General features: G+C 35.4%; 1 protein-coding gene and 1 non-coding gene across 2 annotated transcripts in view; both read right to left on the reverse strand.

Annotated features, from left to right (window-relative positions):
• LOC126890142 (uncharacterized) overlaps positions 1 to 8,296 on the reverse strand; it is a 218,037-nt gene extending 209,741 nt beyond the window's left edge. The window contains exon 1 of the mRNA XM_050658992.1: positions 8,206 to 8,296. The gene's annotated coding sequence lies outside the window, so the exon portion shown is untranslated. The remainder of the gene's footprint in view (positions 1 to 8,205) is intronic.
• LOC126890828 (U6 spliceosomal RNA) lies at positions 2,577 to 2,688 on the reverse strand. The gene has a single exon (XR_007700480.1). It is a non-coding gene; the product is annotated as a U6 spliceosomal RNA (small nuclear RNA).
• Positions 8,297 to 10,820: the final 2,524 nt, after the last annotated feature.

Consider the following 10,820-nt stretch of genomic DNA (forward strand, 5'->3'; position numbering starts at 1 on the left):
CTAATTTTAAGCAACTTTTATTTTATAGAGTTTTTTCAGTAAGTCAATATTTTCGAGTTATTATAGTCAATATTTTCATTTTTCAACAAATGAACCACGTTGTTAGACGGTTTTTCGCAAATAACTGAAAGAGTAAGTACTTTATCGAAAAAATATTCCGAGCAGAAATAAAGATTATGAAAAACTGAAAAAATCTGTGTATGTATGAAGTGTGGAGAGCTAGTAGAACCAGAGTTTTTAACATAATAATTTGCGGTTTTTAATTTACCAGTAAGTTTTCAATATTCCAAAATAATGTTATTGATTCATAAAAATCGTACAAGTTTTAATATTTCCTTATTTAGAGATGATCTATAGAATAAAACTCAAAACATTCTTATAACGATTATTGATGACATTTCCTTATTGGACAATAAATTGTTCTCTGATGAAGTCCTAGTTATAAAAATATGTATAAGTACTACACTAAGTATTAGTTCCACTGCAAGGTGTAGTGGTGCACTACGCTGTTCCATTGAAAAATGTAGCAAGTATAACACCAGTGTAGATAAATCTACACGTGCTTCTGAGAGGGTGGTTATATACATTCGCCTTGACAACTATTTAGTTGTCAACGAGTTTGGTTGGTGTGTTTGTTTACAAAAAAATATACAGGGTGTTTTTAAATAAGTATGACAAATTTTTAAGGGGTAATTCTACATGAAAAAATAATGGCAGTTTGCTCTATAAACATATATTTGCAAATACGGGGTGTTGAAATTTTTCTTACAAAGTGAAGATTTATTGATTGCTCTAAAACTGGTCGAGCTATGCAAATGAAATTTGGTGGGTTTTAAGAGGTAGTTATTACGCATTTGCTTGCAGACTTACTATTAAGAATTTTATATTCATCATTGGCGCGCATACGGGTAATAGTCTGAATTAAAAAAATAGTACGACACTGAGGTATTTAAAATTAAAATGCATTTCTGAGTTACTTGTTTAATTTGTGACAGAAAATGTATCTTTCCTTTTTTTCATACGATGCGCCGTTTTCATGAACAAAAATAAAATATATCAACGCTTAAAAAGTATTCGACATAGTTTCAATATGGTTTTTTAACGATAATTTCTGTAATTTTCAAGATATTTCATTGTTCCAAAGCTTATTGTATCGGGAATTGTAAGTGCTAAAAGTTGTCAAAGGTTGGACTTTCTGGAGGTCTTTGATTTTTAAAGCATGCGATTCAAAGAGCTTCTCACCACTCTATTCATTAATTTAAAAGGTTTCTTTTTGATTCTAATGACTTGTTTGTAAAAATGCATAATTTTAGAGTTATTTTTGAAAATACGCTCAAAAACATGCATTTTTCATGTAGTAAATTATCAATTTCGATCGTGAATAACTTGCCAAATATCAATTTACCGAAAAAGTCGTATATAACATTTTTTACTCAAAATTGGAATGTCTATCGATTTCTGAGGTTATTTCGAGGTTAAATATTTCCACCCTCGAGAAGGGGTGGTACCCACCCCCAGAGCAAAAGCACACATCGGCACAATATCACTTTTTTTGACATATTATCTATACGTATGCCAGATTTCAAGTCAATCCAAGCGGTTCTTTAAAATTTACCGCAAAAACCGTCAAAGAATGGACTATTTAAGTTTACATGAATAGAAATCTTGAAATATTATCTACGCGTATATACGCGTATAATACTTGAGGGGTGTAAAATCAAAGGCGGCAATCTTAACTTTTTCATGTTTTGGGTTAGGGACGCCATTTGTTGCGTTTTTTTATCATCTGTTAGATAAAACTATTTGTAAAAACCAAAAGCGGTCTTAACTGTATAAAAATCGCAGTGAAAAATTCATGTTAGGATCAAAAGCGGCAATATACATAGCTGAGTGCGTACCAAACACGGCAATCTCCGCTGCGGGCCAATAAGAACCACGTTGCGCTCGCACGTGATCAACTGTGAATGTCGTGAACTCTGTCGAAACCTGTGAATATATACCCGAACTTCCGGATATTTTGGTTTACGTTATATGCATTTAAATTGCTTTTACATTATTGTTGAATATCAAAATATATTTTTCTTCACCAAGTAACCGGCACAATGATGTTTAATTAGTTTAAAAACTGGTAATATCCTTATAGATCATTTTCATATCAGTCAATCTACTAGCGTTGCAAACAAAAGCGGCAATCTCCAAACAAAAATATTTAAAAAAAGGAAAATAAGTAATTTCTTAAGCTCCTCTTTCTGGACATCCGACCACAAATCAAATTTTATATGATTCTTATCAGTTTTATTGCGCTAATTTAATTTTGTTACTTTCTACAGTTTTTCGCGGTTTCCCAAAATTATGAAAATGGGAGATTGCCGACTTTGATTTTACACCCCTCACTTGTATAATACGTGTATAATAAAATATGTCCAGGGTCTGTAATTCCAGTGTATTTGGCTAAAAGGTTCCAAGAAGGAACATACCTACCACTTAAATATTTTGTATTGGTATCATGTGACGTCACTTGCTATGACGCGGATGACGTGCAAGGGTATTTAGACTGTACCAACAGTATATATTTCAAAAAAATGGAAGGCTTTACGATTTAGCATCTCATTTTTGCGCAGGAGCCCTGCTAATCTACAATCTACGTATCATTCAAATTTTTGTATGAGATAAGATTGTATATTAATCACCTTACAAGTAAATGAGTCTAATTCTGATATCGGCAGTCAACACATTTTTAGATATAATTACAATATTGATAATCTTTTACTCATAAGGATCTTTCAGTACGTCACAGTTTTTCGATTTCTTTCTAACGCATTAAATTGCATGTGACAGAAAAAAAAGTACGTCGGTGATTACATTTCGTCGGTGACATTTATAACATTTATTCTAGTTGTCAATAGATGACGCTATAATCGAAAAAAATTATTTACGAATTATATAATATATCTGCGAATATAATCTGTTCAATTTATAAGACTATACAAATCAAGGAAAATACCATTTTATAAATGCAATAAACACAATTGATTTGATTTTATGCCAAATTTCAAAAAAAATGTGACAACTGTCAGATTTGACTAAAATGTCATGTCACTAAAATGTACCTATATTATCACGGACTTACCTTTTCTTCTATCATTTGTGACGCACTGAAAATTGCTCATGAAAAGAATAGGGGTCAAGACAAGAATAATTATTGTCTTGACAACAACTTCTTGTCTCGTCTTGAGAAAAATCAAGGAACTTTAAAAAATCTTGTCTTTACGTTTTCTTGACATTTTATATCTTGTCTTGACTCAAGAAATTTCAAAATCTTGAAATTTCTTGATTACCCGGTTCGGTGATTCCCCGGCGACCTTTTTGTTGCGACCCCGTGCTAACACGGCCACTGGGGGGAGTCCCGATCGAAAATCTAAATAAATGCAAAATATTAGATAAAAAACGGGTTCTGATCAGTAGATTTTGTCAGTATCAGAGAAGCTTTAAAACACTTTCTTCAATACTCGAATGCTCGAAGGGGAAAATATTGCACATTCACATTGGTCTCATTACTGGAAATATTGGGCTCATTAACGTGATAAATAAATTGATAGAGACACTACCGACGAGTAATTAATTTTCGTCATTCAAGCTGAGAGAGATAAAATATTTAAACACTATAACAAGACAACGTGGTTATAACCGGTGTTAAGATAGATACACAGGACTCAGACATTTTAAAAGAGGTGATGGAAAACCTGATTGAGAAGACCATGAATATAAAAGTGGATATTAAAACAGCTGTAAAATTAGGAGAGGAAAAATGTTTACGGCACTTGTAAACCGCGGACAAGAGGAAGGTAATGCAAAATAAGAAAAAACTAAGAGATTTTAAGGAAGAACGGATTTATATAAATGATGATCTAACAGTAGCAGAGATGGAAATGAAGAGCGAATTACGGAAAAAAGCTCAAGAAGCTAGGAGCGAGGGCAAGGCAGTGAAGCTGGGGTTCAGGAAGCTCATAATAGAAGGAAAAACTTGGAGATGGAACAGAAAAGACGGAAAGTTGGACCAACTAAGAAACTAGACGAGGCCGCGTGGAGGGGACAAGATGACAAAAAAATCGCTATGAACAAGGATCTGAGAGAACACGCGAATGACAAAGAAAGAGGGAAAAAACAGAGAAACAACGAGCCCATTCTTAGAATAGGAACTTGTAACATGAGGAGTACATATGAAGCTGCTGCTTTGAAGCAGGTAGTGACAGTAATGAAGCAGTATAAGTTGGATGTGTTAGCAATGCAAGAAACGAAGCAGAAGGGTGACAGTGTGATAACAGTGGACGGTTACAGTTTTTTCAATAGTGGAGGCGCCGATAGAATGCTGGGTACAGGTTTTGTGGTGAGTGAGAGGCTGCAGAAGGCAGTGGTAGCCTTTGCAGCTTTGTCAGAAAGGAGCTGTATGCTGAGAATCAGAGGTAAGACTAGAAAGCTAAGTTTATTTAATTTGCATGCCCCTTCAGAAACCAAAGATCAAGAAACAAAAGATGAATTCTATGATATTATAGAACGGGTTTACAATAAAATTCCAAAGTATGATGTTAAAATAATTATAGGGGACCTTAATGCTAAAGTGGGTAATGAGAACAGGTACAGGAAGACCACAGGTGGAAGGAGTAAGCACCAGGAAAGTAACGACAACGGCAAGATGTTGATAGGCTTTGCACAGGAGAATAATATGAGAATAATGAGTACATACTTTGATCATAAGGCAATACATAAAGAGACATGGATTTCGCCAGATGGCCAAACAAGGAATCAAATTGACCATATTTTGATTGAAGCTAAACATGCGAAACAAATAACAGATGTACGAAGTTATCGAGGAGCTGATATGGATTCCGATCATATATTGTTGATAGCAAAAATAAGAGAAAGAATGCCGAAACCGAGAGGTCAATTGAAAAGTCGAAAAAAATACGATGTTGCCAAATTGAACAACGAGGACATTGCAAAGAGCTTTGAAGCGGAAATTACGGACAAGCTTAGAGGTAGGCAGTACCATGACAATATAGAAACGGAGTGGACAGAAATTGAGGAATCTTTGAAGCAATTAGCAAGTAAGCACCTGGGACAAGTAAGTAGAAAACAGGAAAAAGAATGGTTCGATGATGACTGTAGGAAAAGGTTAGAGAAAAGGAATCAGGCACGACAAAGAATGATAGATGAGCCTAGTGAAAAAAATAGAAAGAAATATGAAGAAGAGAGGAGAAACACAAAAAGAATGTGTAGATATAAAAAGCGGGAACACATGAGTAAAAAGCTTGAAGATATTGAACAACACTATATCAATAAGAACATTAGAAATTTCTACCAAGAAGCAAAAAGAAGTAAAGAACAGTATTCAAGAGGACAAAACTTTTACAGGAGCAAAGAGGGGCACCTAATAGGGGACAAGGAAGGAAAACTGGATAGATGGAGAGAGCATTTTGAGGAACTGCTAAATGAGAGGCAGGAAGGTAATGACGAGGTTCAGATGTAAGTGATACAAGAAAACTACAACCAAGAGGATGTAGTGGGGCCGCCAACAGACGAGGAAATAATGGAAGTTTTAAGAAGCATAAAGAACAACAAGAGTGCGGGTATCAACGACATTCCAGGAGAAATGATTAAACATGGAGGTAAAATATTAGAAAAGAGAATATGCAGCCTACTAAAGATGCTATGGGATCAGGAAGAAATGCCGAGACAATGGAGTCAGGCTGTAATATGTCCGATATTCAAAAAGGGAGATAAATCTCAATGTGAAAGTTACAGAAGTATCGCTTTGCTTGATGTAATTTATAAAGTCCTTGCCAAGGTTATAAAAGAAAAATTAGACAGATATATTAGTGTGCAGGTAGGAGAATATCAAGGTGGTTTTAAGAAAGGAAGATCTACCATCGATCAGATTTTCGTACTAAAGATGTTACAGTGCGATACCTACGAACAACAGCTAAATATGAAGCTCCTGTTTATAGACTTCAAGCAGGCATATGATACAGTCGTAAGGAAACGCCTTTATCATGCACTTCGGTTAATTGGGATACCGGAGAAGTTGGTCAAACTGGTGAAAATGACACTCGAGAGAACAGAAAATCGAGTAGCACTGGAGGGTAGCCTCTCAGAAAAGTTTAAAGTACGAAGGGGTTTGAAGCAGGGAGACCCTCTATCAACTGTCCTTTTCAATTGTGTATTAGAGGCAATATTCAGGGAGAGCGGGATCAGAACGCAAGGTACGATCCATGATAGAAGAACTCAGGTACTTGCATATGCAGACGACATAGTATTGATAACAAGAACAAAAAGAGAACTGCTAAGAGTATTTAACCTTTTTGAAAGAAAAGCTAAGCAGTACGGTCTGAAAATTAACGAACACAAAACAAAATTTATGGAAATGGGAGATACACTAAATGAAGAACAGGTTTTGAAAATTAGAATAGATAACGATGGAAAAGAATATTGTTTCGAGAAAGTAGAAGAATTTGAATACCTAGGGGTCACTGTAACAGAGAAAGGAGATGAAGTTCCAGATATTGAAAAAAGAATTGCGAAGGGAAGACGAGCAGTTCGAGCATTGAGCATACTTTTAAAAAGTAGTCTCATCTCAAGAGCAGCAAAATTGCGGTTATATAGTACGGTGATACAACCTACAATACTGTATAGTAGTGAATGTTGGGTTCTGAATAAGAGAGAAGAAAATGCATTGGAAAGATGGGAACGGAGTGTGCTGAGAAAGATTTTCGGTGGTGTGAAAGTGGGAGAGAACGAATGGAGAAGACGGACGAATGCGGAAGTTCAAGAACTGTTTGGGAAGCCAGTAATCAGCCATATGGTAAAAACTAGAAGACTTCGCTGGCTAGGACATGTGGAAAGGATGTCAGGGGACTGATGGGCGAAGAGTATATTGTTAAGAGGTGAGGGAAGAAGAAGGAGGGGTCGACCGCGGAAAAAGTGGCTGGAAGCAGCCAAAGAGGATCTACAAAGAGCAGGCGTTGTAAACTGGAAGACAGCTGCCCTGGACAGAGTAAAGTGGAGAAAGACAGTTGAAAAATTTCAAGCCATGGGCCCCTGAGGCCTGCAGCGCTATTATATATATAACAAGACTAATTGGATATACTGTATAGTTCTTATTTTGGATTCTCGGCATAAAGTAGAGGCATTTTCCTCCTCATCTTGGAGAAAGCTTCTACAATCAGAGGCAGTACAAAAATTTGAGAAAATATTTCAAGCTTACTATTTTAATAAATTACAGAATGATCTACAGAATCCAATACCAGAGTACGAGGTCTGAAAAAAGAAGAAACGAATTTGATTTAGGTATTACTTACCTATTTAAGAACGCTGACAATGATTACTTACAATATTGGAAGTATGAAATTGAAACATACATAAATGAGCCTAGGTCAGAATATACTGGTCTGATAATATACTTGATTGGTGGGGAAGACACGAAAATATCTACCCGTCATTATCGAAAATGGCCAAGGATTTTCTCGGAAAGTCAGCAACATCTGTAACTGCGGAAATGCCATTTTCAAGAGCAGCTTTAACAATAACAAAGCCAAGAAATCTGCTAGGCGTTGACTCCATGACAAGTGTTTCTGCCTTAATTCATGGCTTATCAATTCCGATTTAAAAATGTGCTAAATTTGTTATTTAAAATAAAATCTAGTTTGCAATTTTATTTTCAACAGGATTAGGTAAGTATCATTAATTATTATTTTTAATTCACATTTTTGTAAATTGTTTTAGCAAAAAAAGTATTCAATAAATTAAAATATGTTATGTTATGTTAAAATAATGTTGTCTTTTTCACAAATAAATACGTTTTGCAGGTTTCATTATTAACCAAGATATTTCAAGATTTCTTGTTTTCTTGACAAGAAATCTTGGTATTGATATAAAATTTCTTGTCTTGCCTTGAAATCTAAAATTACTTCTTGTCTTGAAATCAAGACAAGATCAAGACAAGATCTTGAAATTTTCAAGAAGTTGGCGACCCCTAGAAGAGAAGCATATTATTGATTTAGGTATAACAACTGACTCGTTAATCCTGCAATTAACGTAAAAATTGTTCAAATTACTGAATAGATTTCGTTTTATTCTGGAATGCGCTGCTATGTATATACTTTCCTTAGAAAAAAATGTTAAAAATATTAAACAATTCCATACACTTACATATTATATTATTAATCCCAGCAGTTCACTATAAATAACATTAAAAATGTCACGGAATAATAACCTAACACATTAAAAGGAACCAACTAACAAATTACTAAAATCAAATTTTATATCTTCCTGATCAAGATACGAATAATTTAAAAAATTTCAGGTGTGGATCCGAAATGTGGTCCACTCCAAATTTGATGCAGAAAAAAATTAAAAATATTCGTTTAAATTTAACAAGACAAGTTGTAGAGATAAGTGTTGTAGTTGGTTTCTATAAACCTGATCAAAACGAAAAAAGAGCCGCTTACAAAGATGTTCGTTATTTTGAACTAAATCTTTTTATGAATATATTTTTTTAATTTATAGAGGAAAGTATGGTAAATGTGCAGTCACTCGAACGTTATGGGGACCTGTTGGGTTGTTAAGGTCCTAAAACCAAAAAAGTTAAATAAAGTTTTCTATTGTAGTGGGGACTTCCCATTTATAATTTAATTTTTCATTTCCAACAATCATATTTCACATTAATAATTTCTTTAATGTTTTTTTAACATAATTCGAAAAAATGTCTTGGATAAAAGTTATTTACTTTACTTATTTTTACGTAAGGAATCCAAATCTAGAATAAAAAATGGGGGCTCCTATTTAAGATTTTAAAGTAAAACCCCACCCCACCTCGGTGGGGGTCGTGTTTAGTGCCATTCGATAGATTTTTCAAAAATATTGAATAAGTGTATTTTCAGTTTTTCGATCTGATGTTCATTTCGCGAAATATCGCGGAATTTGTATTTCAAATTTTAAATTTACCCCCCACCCCGCTCCTTAGGGAGTCGTGTTTTATATCATTCGATAGATTTTGAAGAGTATTTAGCACATCTTTTTTAGTTTTTTGATCTGTCGTTCAATTCGCAAAATATTCGCTTTTTTCTTGTGAAATTTTGTGATTCACCGCCCGGCTCAAATCGTCAGATTTTTAAATATACACTGTTTTGCATGTACTTAACTTCTTCTTCTTCTACGGCACTACAGCGCAAATTGAGCCTTGGCCTCCTGTATTTTTTGCCTCCACCCTTGCTTGTCTGTGGCTGCTCTTCTCCATAAACATACTCCTAAAAGGGCTTGTGCGTCGCTGTTTACTGTGTCTTCCCAGCGCTTTCTTGGCTTTCCAACCGGTCTCTTTCCCTGCATTCTAGCATTTAGTGCTCTTTTTGGTAGCCTATCCTCTTCCATTCTTATCACATGTCCGGCCCATTGTAATCTTTGTATTCTAATGAAGTCTGACAGGAGCGCTTCCTTATAAAGTTAATAAAGTTCATTGTGAACGACTTCTGAAGATTCCGTTTTCCCTCACAGGTCCTAGTATTCTCCTCAGTACTTTCCTTTCGAATGTGTCGAGTTTGTTTTTGGATGTTTCTTTCAGGACCCAGGTTTCACTGCCATAGCATGTTATTGGTCGAATTAAAGTTTTATAGATTCTCATCTTTGTATTTCGGTGGACACTTTTAGACCGAAATATACGGGAAAGGGCAAAATAAGCTCTATTTGCCTGCGTTATTCTCTTCCGTATTTCTCCATCTTCTGATCCGTCGGCATATATTTCTACTCCCAGGTATGTAAACTTTCCAACCGTTTCAATGTCATCTTCATGTATAATGTTTTGTGGGACTATATTTCTTCTCGTGTGAGTCATTATTTTTGTTTTTTCTGTGTTAATTTCCAGACCTAGCATTTTTGTTTGTATTTTTAACTCTGCGTATGTTTCCTGTGCTCCTGTTGATGTTCTACTCATATTCAATATCATCGTCATAAACGGCCAGTTGAACCGTTCGGTTGGTCAGTAGGTTTCCTCGTTAAGTTTGCATTTGCCTAACCTCATACTCCAGTGCCAGGTTAAACAATGTTGGGGCCAGCCTATCTCCCTGCGAAATTTTGAAAAAGTCTGTCCGGTGGTTTTGTATTCGTACACATGCCTACGTGTGCGAACAAACATCAATATCGTGTTCCCATGATTTGCTCAAGATCGGTTTGACTGTAAATATTTGATCCAGTGTCGATCTTCCTCGTCGGAAGCCCGTCTGATACTCTCCAGTAATATTTTCTGCTAATGGTTGGAGCCTCTGGTTTATAATATACGTGAGGACTTTATATGCTGTACATAGTAGAGAGATTCAACAGTAGTTTTTGCACTGGAGTTTGTCTCCTTTTTATAGATCGGGCATACTATGCTTTTCTTCCAGTCGTCGGGTATTTCCTCTTCTTGCCATATGTTTTTGATGAGCGCGTGGATGTGACTTGCTAGGTGGTCGCCACCTACCTTATACAGTTCTGCTGGTATTTCGTCAACTCCAGGAGCTTTATTGTTTATCTGGGCCTTAATAGCTTCGAGAACTTCCTCTATAGTTGGAGCTTCTACTCCTTTATATACTTCATTCTCTTCTACGTAGTTCATACCCATTTCATCTTCCATGTCTAGTTGTGTTCCAAGTAGGGTATGAAAATAATGCTTCCAGGTTTCTGTGACTTTCTGTTGCTCACTGATTATTTGCCCACTTTCATCTTTACATATACTTGTTTTTAGGTTTATACCCACTTCTTATCTTTTTTAGGTATTCGTATGCCCCTCTAAT

Source organism: Diabrotica virgifera, chromosome 8, assembly GCF_917563875.1.
Source record: "Diabrotica virgifera virgifera chromosome 8, PGI_DIABVI_V3a".
NCBI classification, from domain to species: domain Eukaryota; kingdom Metazoa; phylum Arthropoda; class Insecta; order Coleoptera; family Chrysomelidae; genus Diabrotica; species Diabrotica virgifera.